Genomic DNA, 15526 nt, shown 5'->3' with positions numbered 1-15526 from the left:
AAAAAAAAAAAAAAAAAAAAGAGCAATAGTCTCTTAAACAAATGGCAATGGAGCAACTAGATACACACATGCCAAAAGTAAACTTGGACACCTACCTCACACCATATACAAAAATTAAGTCAAAATGGATGAAAAACCTAAATGTAAAAGCTAAAATCATGAGATTCTTAGAAGAAAACTTAAGTAGAAATTTTGTGACCTTAGGTTAGGCAATTGTTTATTAAATATGACATCAAAAGCACAAGCAACCACAGAAATTAATAAATTGGACTTAATCAAGTTTTGAAAAAAAAACATTTTTTTAAAAGAGTTCAGTCAAGAAAGTGAAAAGACAACCCACAGAATAAGAGAAAATACTTGCAAATCTTATACCTGATAAAGCTGTAGTATCCAAAATATAAAGAACTCTGGCCCAAGGTCGTGGCTCATGCTTGTAGTCCCAGCTCTTTGAGAGGTTGAGGCAGGCAGATTCCTTTAGCACAGGCGTGTGAGGCCAGCCTGGGCAACATAGTGAGACCTCACCTCTACAAAAATTTTAAAGCAAACTACCCTGGCATGGTGGTGCATAATCTCAGCTACTCAGTAGGCTGATGTAGAAAGATTGCCTGAGTCCAAGGGTGGGAGGCTGTGGTGAGCCCTGATAGTGTCACTGCACTCCAGCCTGGGCAACAAACAGATCAAGAGTCTGCCAAAACAAACAAACAAACTCCTTAAATTCAAGGAAAAAAATAGATAAACAATCCAATTTAAACGTGGTCAAAGTGTTTGGATAGACATTTATCCAAATAGGATATACAAATGGTCAATAAATACATGAAAACATGCCTAATGCCATTAGGTCCCTAGGGAAATGCTCATCAAAACTACATTACACCCAGTAGAACAAATTTAAATAAAAAAGACAGAGAAGACTAAGTAGTTTAGAGAAGGTGGTGTAGTTGGAACACTCATAAGCAGATGGTGAGAATGTAAAATAATGCAGCTGCTTTGAAAATATGTCAGGCAATTCCCGAACAGTTTAAATTTATGTCTCAGTAATTTCTTTCCTAGAATTATATCCTAAAAATTTAAAACATATGTGCACACAAAAACATGCATTGAGATGTGCATAGCAGTATTATTCATAATAAGCAAAAGGTTGAAATAACCAAATTGTCTATCAAATGATGAATTAATAAAACATGTTATATCTTTGCAGTAGAATATTATTCAACTATAAAAATAAATGAAGTGCTGCTGCATGCTACAACATGAAAATATTATAACCAGACACAATAATCTAAGTATCATATGATTTCATATGAAATGTCCAAAGAGCCAAATGAATAGAGACAGAAAGTGAGTTAATGATTTCCTAGAAATGGGACCATGCTGTCTTCAGAAGATCTAGGAAAAACATCTATTCCTTGCCTCTTCCAGCTTCTGGTGACTCACAGTATTCTTTTGCTTGTGTCTGCACAACTCCCATCTCTGCCTCAATTTTTACATCACCTTCTCCTCTTTTGTGTGAATAGAGTCTTGCTCTAATCCTCTTCTATAAGACATTTATGATGGCATTCAGGTTCTACCTACATAATCTAAAGTAATCTCCTCATCTCAAGATTCTTAATGCATCTGCAAAGACTCTTTCTCTAAATAAGGTAATATTTGCCTCTGTCAATAATTAGGATCTGATTTATTAGGAACCACTATTCAGCTCACTACACCCCTTAAAAAAGGAATCAACTTTAATTAAAGATAAATTATAAAGCTATCCCTTGGAGCTACAATCACTTGGTCTGTTTAGTACTCTATTGTAAATAGCTGTTTCTACACTGATAAGCTAAAAGATACACATTATTTATAGTGCAAGGATATAAATTTTAGAAATCATTTACTGACTATTGAAATTGAGACAAATGTAAATTTTAGGTCACACTCCCAGCAAGGCCTCCAGAATGTTAGGTCAGGCCCGCTGGGGATGTGGGTGTTTGGTGGACGATCCTGTGCCACGTGAAAGATGCAAAGAATTGCACAGAAGTTGGAAAAGATAGTTCATTTGGAAAGTAAATGAGAGAAAGAGAGAAGAGAGAAGATTCACCTTCTCAAGATAGAGATGGGGACCAAAGTCAGGAAGCATGGTGACAGTCATAACTCAAAGAGCACATGGCTACACCAGAGTCTAGTAAGGTAATGGCAACTGACTGTTCATGGATGGATCCTTTTAATCCTTTTCTTTGATGGGGGAAGTTTGTTAAGGTGATTAGGTGTTGATCTGCTCCATGTTGTCACAAAGGAGCAGGTAAAATGCAGGTACTTATGTCAGGTGATGGACAGCAGGCAGATGGATAGGTTAGTCACATGATTGCTGCCATGGTGGTGGGATCTGTCTGTTATTAAAGTCACGAAGAACTGATTAGGTTAACTTGGATCTTATGGGTGGAGGCAAATACTTGAAACAAAAAAGCTAATTGGTACAAAACAAGCTGGGAAGGGGGTTGTAAAACAATCATCAATAGCTACCTGTGAGAAACCAGATCTCTCCTTGGCTAGTGAATTAGAGAGTTAAATGTAAACTGTTAGAAAAATATGACATATAGACAATGTTAAAATGGCTGCTCATTGAGTTTATTAAATCCATGTTATGTCCTTTCACTGACATATTAAATTCATGCTATATCCTTTTGGTAAAATAAATAAACTTATTTATTCTGTGTTCTTTTTTAAAAAATATTTTGAAAGTAGGATTTATTAAGAAGACAGAAAAGCTCCCACAGTAGGAGGGGACCTGAAAGAGGTTGCCCTGTATTCTTTATTTTATGTAACAAATTTTTCTTTACCATTTTCAGCATTCAATATAGCTCTCTTATTGTCAAACTTGTTTTGCTATAGTTCCTGTTTTTATCCATATGAAATGCCAATATCTAAGTTTTATTGAAAACAAGGCTAGTAAAAGATGTTTTAGATAATTTTGAAATCTATAAAACATAGCTAGTGTACAAGATAGAAATCGTTCATATATTGTCCCTACTGTTCATCATTTCAGATATATATAAATTCAGTCTGGTTTTTCCTTCATTTTTTTCCTCTTTCACCATAAATTGATTTTTTCCTGTATCATATAGAAAAATTCAATGTAACTTATGATTTTTAAAATAACTGATAAAAATGCTATTTCTCTGCTATCTGCAGTTGTTCATATAAAGCTTGAGTTGAATATAAAAGGAGGTTATGACAGTTACTAAACTTGAAATTAAACAAGGAGCTTTGTTAAATTTTGACAAAAATGAACTCAGAATTCAGGAATATTGTGCTAGTGCCAGGATACTAGCAGTGTGCCAGGTCACTGCCATCATCTTAGTGCTGAATAGCAGGCATCAGAGATTATCTCAAGGTCTATTCGATAGAAACTTATCATCAGACAGGAACCTAGAGAGTCATAAAAATGACAGAGCATAGCAGGAAAGTGTTGTGCAGAACAGAAATAGGCTGTTAGAAATCACATTAGAAAATGTTGGATGTGTTCAAGCCCAACAGAGTAATGAAGGCTTGGGAGGGGCCAGGAGGGATTGAAGAAGACCTTTTGGTAAAAGTACTGAAGTGTTAGATGTGTTTGCAGTATTCAAAATGTTTAAGGTTTAATATTAATGATTTTAGTAACAAAATTGTTAAAACTCCATTTTGTTATAGAATTGCATTTTGTTTGCTTAAACCCCTGTGTGGCTGATGAAACATTTTTAGAGTCTGTGTGTAATCAACCCCCACAGCTCTGTACCTTCCCAGTGCTCTCCCTTATCTGAGTTGTACCTCTGCCTACCCTTGCCTAACCCCAAAGCAGATGTTCTATCTCTGTAATTCCTCAGTTTGCCTATAAAAAACCCATGGAATTTTCACTTGGGGTCAAGAGTTTTTGGTGGCACAACCACCCCTCTCAACCACCAGCTAATAAAGGACTCATAATTTGACCTTTTGCTCTGCAGGCAATCTATTTTCTCACAACACGGTTACAACAGTGAGATTCAGAATTAGTAGGATAATATAAAGCATGGCAGAGATGTCTAGAGTAAGAAATAGCTGAGCAAGACAAGGTAGAAAAAAACAGCATCATCTGACATGGCAGGTCAGGGAGAGCTGACATAAGCATGTCAGGGTGTTCTAAGACAAGGTAGCTGGGGCATGGCACAGAATTGATCAGCAAAGGGTTGAAAAAGTAAAATCTGTACAATGCTGGGGGGCGGATAGAGAAGAATGAGTTCATTGTCAAGGTAAGCATAAATTGAGTTAGGGTAGGGTACACCCATACCCGACAGGGAATAGAGAGGATAAATAGAATAGGGTGGGATGGGTAAGTGAAGGCTGGAAAAGTGGAGGTGAGGCAGGGAAGGGCAATGAAAAAGTGTCTGCAAAAATCCTTGAGTCCATGATGATACTAAGAAGAGAAAGTTTTCATGAATTGAGTAAAAAGAATTGCATGGAATATAGCTGTGATTCACATTAGTTTTCAATATTGGTTACATATATAAGCAGGTCTAAATATTGGTTGGTCTAAGTATTATTTATTATTGGTTGATTGATTTTTTTTATTTAATAATAATATTCAATCTTGTGCTAGTTAATTAAAACAAATCCTTGTTTGCACAGGCTTTATCCATATAATAAATTAGCCAAGAGAGAAACTTAAGTTGAAAAAGAAAAATATTTACTTAAGGTTTAAAAAATAAAAAAATAAACTGGAATAACTTTCTGTCAGGATCATAATAAGCAATCAACAAGGTTGATTCAGCAGCATCCCAAAGAGTGAGAAAGATGAAAACTTTTATAGAAGCCAGTGTTTTTGATTTTCATTCTGAAATTGAAGAATAAAATGGTTATTTTGCAGTTTGAATAAAAATTGCTCTGACCTTGTCTTTGAATCAGTGTGTTATATAGCAAAGGGCTTGATCTTAAGTCATTTTTTTTCCACTGGCAAGTTATTAAATAAAAATAAAATGATTGCCCATAATAAAATTGTTATTCTCTTTAAAGGATCTGGACCATTCCATACTAAAAAGGGTAATCTTGCTGCTCGATTTCAAAATGTATTATTGGTCATTGATTTCATTCACTTAAAGTCAGCATTAAAAAACCGCATTATGATGTGATAAATGGTAGGCAGTTGGCAAGTTCAGTGATGAGTAATTTTACTGTTAGTTTCAAGTGGAATAACAAGTCACAAATATCTTCCTAGAGAGGTCAGGGCGTGTTGGCCGTTAACTTGAGTCCCCAAATTCAGTCCCTTCTTATGGAGCTGCTCTTTACTGAAATGCCTCTTCTGATCTCTATGTTCTGCCTTAAGAACTCTTGAGTATTTGCACCAAATTCCTGCTGTCTGGATCTTATCTTCAAGATCTACTGAAGAGGATCAGTGAGTTTGATAAGTATCTCAATGTCATTAGAATGAAGGAAGAATGTATTTAGGTCATCTTCTTCCTTTGGTATCCTCAGCTCCTTTCATTTAGAGACAGACTCTATCATGTCAATAAAAGAAACAGAATGGTAACCCTCAATCTCCACCCTAAACCCCTACCTGGCTAGCATAATTTCAGTGTGAAATAGGCCTGGCCTAACTATCTAATAACCTACCTACCTCTTACTAAAAAGAATCCTCAGGCATGGTGAATGCAAGCTATTCCTTTTATAAAAAACATACAATTTTTCTATCATTATTCCATCTGTGACTTTATTTCTTTTGTCAGGAATGTCACCCCTTATCTCTTCTTCTTGCTTGACTATCTTACATCAACTCAATTTTCACTACTTCCATTGAAGTCTTCCCTGAAAGCATCAATTACTCATCTCTTCTCCCTTTTAAATTCTGTAATTTTTACCAACTTTATTAATGCAATGTGGTTGCATACTTATTTTATATTTATAACTGTGTTTCATATTAACATGTAAATATAATTCTGTTTTCCAACTGCATTATATTTATGTACTTCCAAATTCTCCATAGTGTCTAGCACAATACTCAGCTAATTGAAACCCTTGCTCCATGACAGTCTATAATAACAGAGAATCCAGAATAATTTTTGTAAAATCATAAATAAAATTATTTCATTCTCTTGCTTCAAACCTCCAATGATTTCTCATTCTACATAAAATAAAATCTCTTTACCATGATCTATAATGCCTTGTGTGATCAAAATGGAAAACTACATTAAGAATGAATCTTCATTGGTTTTAACCCCATGGTTAGGACCTCTCTACACACTTCCCCTCCTACCATGACTTAACTGCACAGTGTGCCATCCAAATGGAGCCCAACCCTCAGCTTGCAGACACACTAGGAAGGGTATGATCAACAAACACATAAGGTGTTATTTCACTAATGCCTTCATTTAAAATATTTACTGAACACCAACTAAATGTAAGGTTCTGTTCTGTTCTAGATACTGGGGTCTAATGATTAACAATAAGCTTTCCCTGACTTCTTGGCTCATTTTAATCAGAGTGACTTAAGAGATTTCCTGGGACTTAAAAATCTCAGTGCTAACACTTGGAATAAGGTAATCTCCATAATTCTAATTAAGAAAACAGGCAATAAATATGTACATACTGAGAAGACATCTAATAAATATCTGTTGAATTGTTAAATCACTACTAATTGATTAACCAGGAAAAAAGCTTTTACATATTTATTAAAACCTCAGTTAATGATCCTGAATCTTGCCTTATGATTGTCATGTGCAAATTGACACATATATTGCTGCATAACAAATTATCCCAAAACTTAGCAGGTTAAAACAACAAACACTTATTTTCTGATAGTTTCTGAGCATCAGGAATCTAGTAGTGACTTCGCTGCAGGTTGTGGTTCAGGGTGGCTCATGAGATTGCAGCTAGTGCTACCGTCATCAGAAGTCTTGACTGGGGCTGAAGGCTCATCCACTATGCTCACTCGTTCACTCATATGGTTGTTGGCAGGTCTCAATTCATCATAGGTTGTTGACTGGAGGTCCTCGTTACCCATCATGTGGGCCACTCTATAGGCTGCTGAAGGGTTCTCAACTGACTTCTTTCAGAGGCAATGGTTAGACAAAAACCCTCAAGATGGAAGGCTTAGTCTTTTTATAACCTACTGTAAGAAATAACATACCATGCACATTACTCCTGCCATATTTTATTCGTGATACAGACCAAATATAGTCAAATGTAAAAGAGGACTGTACAGATATGTGTATACCAGGAAATGGAGCTTACTAGGGGTCAATTTAAAGGTTGGCTACCACTTCATGCTTCTATCCCTGATCATCTTTGATTCTTATCATAAACCAGTAATTTTCTAATTTAGTATGCTAAAGAATACACTTTCTAAAATGTAGAATTTCAGGAACTATTCCTGAAGATTTTGATTTAGTATTTTAGGAGTAGAACAATCTTATGAAGCACCTAGGTATTACTAATGTACTCTCAATATGCCCCAGAAGAATCTCGTCTCATCCTATGGGTTTAAACTATCTTTTATATGATGATGTTTTCCAGATACACACACACACACACACACACACACACACAGATATACACACATACATACACACACACACATCTATATATGCACATTGTGTGTGTGTATGCCTAACTCCAGCACGATCTCACAGAAATGTTTCTCAGACAGCTCAAATTCATTCCTTTCCCCCCTACTCACTCCATACCATAGTTGCAATCCAGCTGAATTCCTGAACTTGGTGAGTAGAAATGCAATTTTTTCTACAGCTCAAATGAGAACTCTTTTTTAAAAAAAAATTTGTAGAGATGTGGACTTGGTATGTTGGCTAGGTTGGTTTTGAACTCTTGGGCTCAAGCAATCCTCTCACCTCAGCCTCCTAAATTTCTGTGATCGCATGTGTGAGCCAATGTTCTTGGCCTTGAATTTCTTTGTTTTGCTAAAACTCCTTGTATCGATAGATTATAAAAGTCTTTTTTTTTTTTTTTTTTGAGTTGGAGTCTCACTCTGTCACCCGACTGGAGTGCAGTGGCAGGCTTCCGGCCACCACAACCTCGACCTGCTGGGCTCCAGCGATCCTTCTGCCTCAGCCTTCCAAGTAGCTGGAACTACAGGCGCGTGCTACCACACCTGGCTAATTTTTTGTTTTATTGTAGAGATGAGGTCTCTCCTGCCCCGGTGGGTCTTGAACCTGCGGGCTCAGGCAATCCACTCACCTCAGACTCCCAAAGGATTACAGGCTGAGCCACCGAGCCCGGCTTATAAAAGTCTTTTAATTCTATTTTCTTACTATTTTTTGTATCTATCTTTTCCTTGTCAATGCCTTAGTTCATGCACATATCACTTCTTCCTGGATGTGACCAAAAACTTTTTACCCAGTGTACCTGATGCCAATCCCACTCTTTTCCAATAGTATTCTCTACACAACTGCCAACATTTTTTTTCTAAATTGCTGATTGATTATTTTATTTTCTGTCCAAAACTCTTCAGTTTGTTCTCTTTAGCATTTGGATAAAGTACAAACTTTGTGCTGTGATATAGAAGTCTCTTTATCAGCGTCTACCAGCATCTTTAGTTTTACCACTTAACATTCTACAAATGCTTTAGGTACCTGATCCAGCCATAAGTCATTGCAATATCTCAAGTGTTCCTGGTCTTTGAAATCTATAAATTCCTATTCATCCTGAGACTTAGCTCAGTGTCCCCTCTTCCAGAAATCTTTTATTATGATTTCCCACAAAGAAACCAATATCTTCACTTATTCCTCTTACAGTAAGTAGTCCTCACTTACTTCTGTCAAAGTACTTCTCAATGTGTATTACAATCATCTTCTTAAATCATTTCCCCCCACAAAACCTTGAAAGCAGTGATTGGTCTTTCATCTTTATGTTAACAGTACATATAAAAGCAGCTAGCTCAAGATGAGCATTTGTTGCATGAGCAAATAATTCTACTGTGAAATTTACCATTTCTTCTAATATGGCCCTGGGCAAAATTGATGGGTGACTTTACGTAACCTATTAACCTTACATAAGGGACATACCACCTATTGATGAGTCTATTTATTTTAATTAGACCAGTCATGTTCATTATAAAAAATTCATTGATAACTATAATAGGAGAAAATATGATTTTGGAGAACTTATATCTTATTGTGTGTACTGGGAATTTGGAGGGAAGTATTTTGGATAGCACTAACATTTACTGGTTGCCTACTATATTTCAGGAACCGGTAGCTAAATGTTACTCATTAATAATAATAATATTTACAGATTAGTGAACCAAGACTCACAAAGATTAAAGGGCCAAATGACTTGCCTCAGGCCATAGAGAAGTGGGATTTGAACCCAAATTGGTCTCACTCCAAAGCCCATATAATTTTCAATTATTTTAGGCAAATAATGAATTTACTTTTAAATGGTTTTATATGATTTTAAAAATAGAGTTATCACCAAAAAATCACCAAATTGATATCATTTATAACATTAAAAACGATTTAATATCACTATAAAATATACATTGAAATAAATTATCTGTTTAATTTTTTTCTTTTCTATTATTTGTTTTAAGTAACTAAATTAAAGTATAAGATTTATGTAAAAATTGTGCATATCGAATCATTTACTAAAAAAAAGATGGTTAATTACCCGAATGTTTTAAAAGTTTGGTAAAAGAAAAAGGTCATTTACAAAGTATTTTAAGATTTTCCTTTGGATTTAAATTTTGTTATAAATTTTATTAATTTCATCTTGAAAATATCTTCCTGTAAGGACACTCATGTGTTACTTGTTTGAAATATTACCAGTAACCATAGCAAGTTCAAAAAGAATTCTTCTTTAAAAAGAAAATGAGACGTTTTAAACATTCATTAATAACAGAAGACCACTGAGAAATTATCATCCAATATAGATCTGAGACATAAAAAATAAATCCCTTTCTTTGAATTTGCAGTTTCTTAGTTGAGTGTTTATTAATTGAATAGTAAATGCTCCATCAAATCGATTATTGATTGACTTATAATTATAATATGAATTATTATCAAGGAATATGAGGGAATTTTAATTTAGGTTAAATAATACTTCATCTTTGATTGTGCTCTTAGAATTCTAGAATAATCAAACAGTTGAAATGAGAATGACCTTAAGCTTAGATAACTTCTAATTTTGGTCCTATCTTCTTATTTTGCACATACAATAAATCAGATTTGGAACAATTAGTTTGGCTAAAAGTCCATAGCAAGTTAGTGAGAAGATGAGACTAGAATATATTCACATAGACAGCATATATGCATAAAGTTTTAGGCATAAAAAATATATAAATCTGTATGAATCTATAGTGAAAGACTAGCTTTTTTTTTTACCTGATACTCAGCTATACCTGAGCACACTTGGTAATGAATTGGTGAGCAAGCTCAAGTATAGGTGATTTGCACAAAGTTATTAGAGGTTTTGTTTTTCAGTGTTTCTGTGTGTTTGTGTGTGTGACTGAATAGAATGAAAAGGAGATGGAAATGATACTGCAACTGTTGGGAAAATTTGTCCCTTGACCTTGCCACATGCAATGGACTGAATGCATATGTAACCCCCAAATTCATATGCTGAAGTCTTAATCCCTGTAGGGACCAATGGCAAACCTCCCTCCTGCGCTCTGAAGGTTCTCTGAAAAATCAACCTACAAAAGCAAATTATTTGGGCACAGTGGTCACTCCTATAGTACCAGCTATGTGGAAAGTTGAGGCAAGAGAATCATTTGAGCCCAGAAAATGTAAGCTGTAGTGTGCTATGCTGATCTGGTGTCTACACTAAGTTTGGTGTCAAAATGGTGACTTCCTAGGGGTGGGGGACCATAAGATTGCCTGAAACCGGCCCAGGAAGGAAATGGAGTAGGTCAAAACTCCCTTGATGGTCAGTAGTGGGATTGTGCCTGTAAATAGCCACTGCTATTCACATAGCAATAACCTGTTTCAATAGGTTAATTAATTAATTTAAAAGGCAAATTATTAGGAAAGAGGGTATAAACATTTATTAGTATTCACAAGGAAGAACCACAGAGTAATTACCCCAAACTCCCAATAGGTATAGAAACTTAAATACTATATTGAGGTTACAGAAAAAATGGAGGCTTAAAGCATGAACAAAACTAAGTTATACTGTAAGGAAGGTTATGGGAGGGAGAGAAGAGGAAACCTGGCTAGCAAAGGTGGTCATATTTTATAGATGAAACTTCATAGGCAGTAGTCCTCAGAAAGAATAGATAGTTTCTTTCAGATGTTTCTTTCAGATCTTTAGATATGCCCAACTCTCAGGTAAACTTTTCAAGGTCCGAACAAGGGAAGGCCTCAGATAAATCCTGACTGCATCAGTGCAGATTCTCTACAGACACAAATCTCCTCTACAAAATACACCTTTGCAGGGCTACTGTCTGCTGGACCTCTGAACAGTCATCTCGAAATATATCAAAGAATTAAATTTTGGGATAAGATAATTTTATTTCCTTCATCCCTAAGGTGATGGTCTTAGGAGAAAAGGCCTTTGGGAAGTAATTAGACCACAGGTGCAGAAGTTTCATGATTGAGATTAGTGCCCTTATATAAGATTCCAGAGAGCTAACTAACCCTTTCTACCATATGAGGACACAGTGAGAAGGTGCCATCTATAGATCAAGAAATAGGACCTCATCAGGCAGCAAATCTGCCAGCACTTTGAACTTGGACTTCTCAGCCTCCAGAACTGTGAGAAAATAAACTTATATTGTTTATAAGCCTTGCAGTTTACAGTATTTTGTGAGTTAACGTTTGTAGAGAAATGGGCCTTTGCTAATGGCACAAGTAATTGTTTACTACAGAGGCTCTGTGAAATATGGGAAAATCAGTAGCACTGTTTCAAGAATTGGAAAACAAAACATAGCACATATCAGAAGGAAGGCTACTTTCTGGTTTCTGCAAGGAACATGAGCTTTGACTTTTCCAGAACTCCAAAGAACAGTGTATCATCTTGAAACCCCATGGGTTTCTGAGACAGAATTGGTAGATAGTCTTCTTTCATATTATGTGTTTGGGAGAGATATATCATTACCAGTGACTATCTTCAGATGCTTTATTGGGCATAGTTCATAAACAAAGGCGGAAATATAAGATGAAAGCATTTTTTGTGAACATGCATGAGACATCCCTTATTGGGTAAGATTTTTAAATAGATTTGGAGGTCTTACCTAAGTAATTGAGGTCATGCACTGATAATATGAATTATAATTGCTACTTCAACACTTATACGGGCTGGTAAGGCCTAGAGAAGCAAAAGTTACAGGTCACTTTTGTGAAATCTGGTGAACCTAAAAGCAGCAAATGGTGTTCTTAACAGCAGTGACATGATTATAATTCAGAGAAACTTGTATACTGTCTCGATGCACCTAGGATGTATTTGTTACCACTTTCTAATGAGTCAAGGATGTGTTATTTCAATTGATTATCTGTCTTATACTCAGTACTCAAGATTCAGAAGAGGTTCACACCTCCATAAAGCCATTCTTAGCTAAATATATATCCTTATCACTAAATTCTTCCAATACACACATTCCTAACACTACAATATTTAGTAATTTATTGGGTCACTTTGCATGATTTATTATTATTATTGTTATTATTTCTTTACTCTTGGCTTCTAACTCAACCTGAATCTGCTTTAAGAACAATGGACTATCCTATACCCTCTTTAATTCTTGTCTTTTTGAAAACTATACCTTTGATATTTCTTATATATCCTATATGTTATCTGTCCCATCTTATAGTTCCTTTGTACCTGTAATCAATCTCTGCTTTTGCCTCCCACTAACCTTGATGCATAAGTCAGATGATAATTACTGTCACCAAAAAATCCATTCATTATTAAGAAATGCAGATTTTACTGACTATTTTACTGCAGAAGAGTGCAGAAACATGCCAGGATTCAGCTTGCAACAAATAGAAGATAACTTATTCAATCGGATTGCATATATTATATAAATGCAAGTAAGCGTAAACACTACATGGTCATACTTGACCCATCCTAAATCTAACTCTTAATTTGATAGTACAGTTCTTTCTATAGGCAACTGGTACATTTGTACAAAGGCCATCAGTAGCTTTTAATATGAAGCTACAAAGCAGATACCTACATGATACAATTGTTTTAAGAGTCTAAAATTCATTCAGCTCTGAAGTACTAATGTTCTTAAACATGAAGTGATCTATAATGCAAGACTCACAATGAGTGCTAACATGTTGCAATGGATTTCATTTTGAGGAATGCAACCACGAAGAAAGTACATTATCATTGCAGGATATTTCCTATCATGAATAGAGTACAATTCCATTTTTCACTCTTTCCTAAAGGGGGCCAGATTAGAATTTTGAGTGGGACAAGTCTTTGGTATGTGGAATTCTTTGGTATCCCTGCCCAACAAGAAATAAATGCTAGCATTCCAACCATTGGACAATCGGACAATGAAAAATATCACCTAGATGTGCATGATACCACTCTCCTTTGAGATTTACTATTGAGGTAACAACCAAGAGCAATGGTATTTAAATGTCATTTATTTGTTTTATAATGTTTTATTTATTTGTTTTCATGGGAGCTACTAAAACTCATGGAAAAATATACAGTTTCAAACAATGTATACTTAGTGTACAACTCCCTCAGCTGCATAGTAAAACCCCTCATAAGTAACCAAAAGCTTGAGATTCCCATTTCATTGTGCTTTTCGTGCACTTGAAGAAGTCATCACAAGGTTAAGAAATTCCTTGGCTAGGTGCAGCCTATAATCCCAGTACTTCGGGAGGCCAATGTGAGCGAATTGTCTAAGCCTGTGGATTTGAGACCAGCCTGGGCAACATGGTGAGACTGCATCTCTACAATAAATAAATAAATGAGCTAGGCATGGAAGCGCACACCTGTAGTTCTGGCCACATGGAAGGCTGGGGTGGAAGGATCACCTGAGCCCAGCAGGTGGAGGCTGTGGTGGCCGGAAGTGTGCCACTGCACTCCAGTCTGGGTGACAGAGTGAGACTCCAACTCAAAAAAAAAGAAGAAGGAAGAAATTCCTCAAAGATCCCAAGAAGTATATCTATGATATTTGTGCTTTTTACATTTACATTTTACATTTGAATATCACTTTTAGAGTACTTTAAATGCAATTTGAAGTATAACAATGACTCTATTAGAGATCATTCTCAGACCAAGTTTCCTTATATTAAGTAAGCTTTAATGGATACTATTTTCTTGTTCTTCATTTAGCTGATGATAAACTTGGAATAGCTCAGCGAAGTACCTAAAAAGCAAGAGATGCAGAATCTAAGCTCAAAAATCTGTTTGGTGCAGGCAAAATAGTGTTTTTCTCATGTTGCTATAGATATCAAGATATCCAGACTCTGGAATAGACAGAGAAAAAAAATATTTTTTAAATCTGTAGGCATCATTTGAAAATGTAATGACCACTTTTATTGTTCATTATGTAGGAAAACAGCATTTCAAAATGTGAGGTTGGAATATATCACTAAGAGAACACACTTGAGAGCTACTTTTGAGTTACTTTCAAAGATACTAAATTGAAACTTTTTCAGAAAATGTACAAAGTAAAATGAGTCTGGGAATGGTGATCTTTGTAAACTTTTGGGATTGTCCATGTGAGATATCTGTTTTGAAGAATGTTGAAGGTGAAATCACTATATTTGCAATATGTGCCATCCAGACTTTCATAGACTACGACAAACATTTTGTAACTGCCTATATCATTTGAAACTAAAGTAAACATAGCATGCCTCAGGGCCTTACAATGAAATTAGCCAGGTGGGAGGAATACTGATCTGGAGAGGGGGGTGGTTAAAATGAGAACTATTACTGCCAAAATTCTCATGAAATTATATTTTTTCTGCTGCAATATGAGACAAGCTATCTATGGAGGCGGCAAAATTTTTCTGAAAAATAAAATGTAAGTGAGGCTATGCCTTAAATATAGCAGATGACTTTGTTAATATCACAAAATAATCAATTATTGAAATACTTTTCCCCCATATTGGGCAAAGATGATTTATTAGAAGAATGTATTACTATGTAATAGAAGACAGTGTTCTGCAGATCTGAACAAAAGTGAAAGACAGTTGTTAAAGGTCCTAATAAAGTAGATATCCAAAATCCTTTCCTTCATAAAAGCAATGAAAACACTGGGAAAATGTTCTAAATCAACATTTCTTAAACTCTGGAAATTAACCAAAGGCTTGCAGCATTCCAAGGAATATTTCTTCAAGAAAAGCAGTGCAACTTCAGTAAGAACAGCATACTTTGTGGTGTTATAGCTTGTCCTATTACTATTCTGTTCCCTGAAGATCTGTGGGAGCCTTGAAAACAAACAACCTGACAACTATGGTAGTAACAAAAGCCTTGAAGTCATGTTTCAAAAAATATATCAAATTCTTGGCAATGGCTGAGAGAATTACTGGTTCATGGCATTTAAATAAATCTTTGTCTTGCTGATTACTAAACTAACGAAGGAAACACATTAGTGATTACATTTGACAAAGAAAACAGA

Source organism: Carlito syrichta, unplaced genomic scaffold, assembly GCF_000164805.1.
Source record: "Carlito syrichta isolate Samal-C Ts95f unplaced genomic scaffold, Tarsius_syrichta-2.0.1 Scaffold303140, whole genome shotgun sequence".
Taxonomy (NCBI): Eukaryota; Metazoa; Chordata; class Mammalia; order Primates; family Tarsiidae; genus Carlito; species Carlito syrichta.
The sequence above is the reverse complement of the archived record's forward strand: the minus strand, read 5'-3'. Positions refer to the sequence as shown.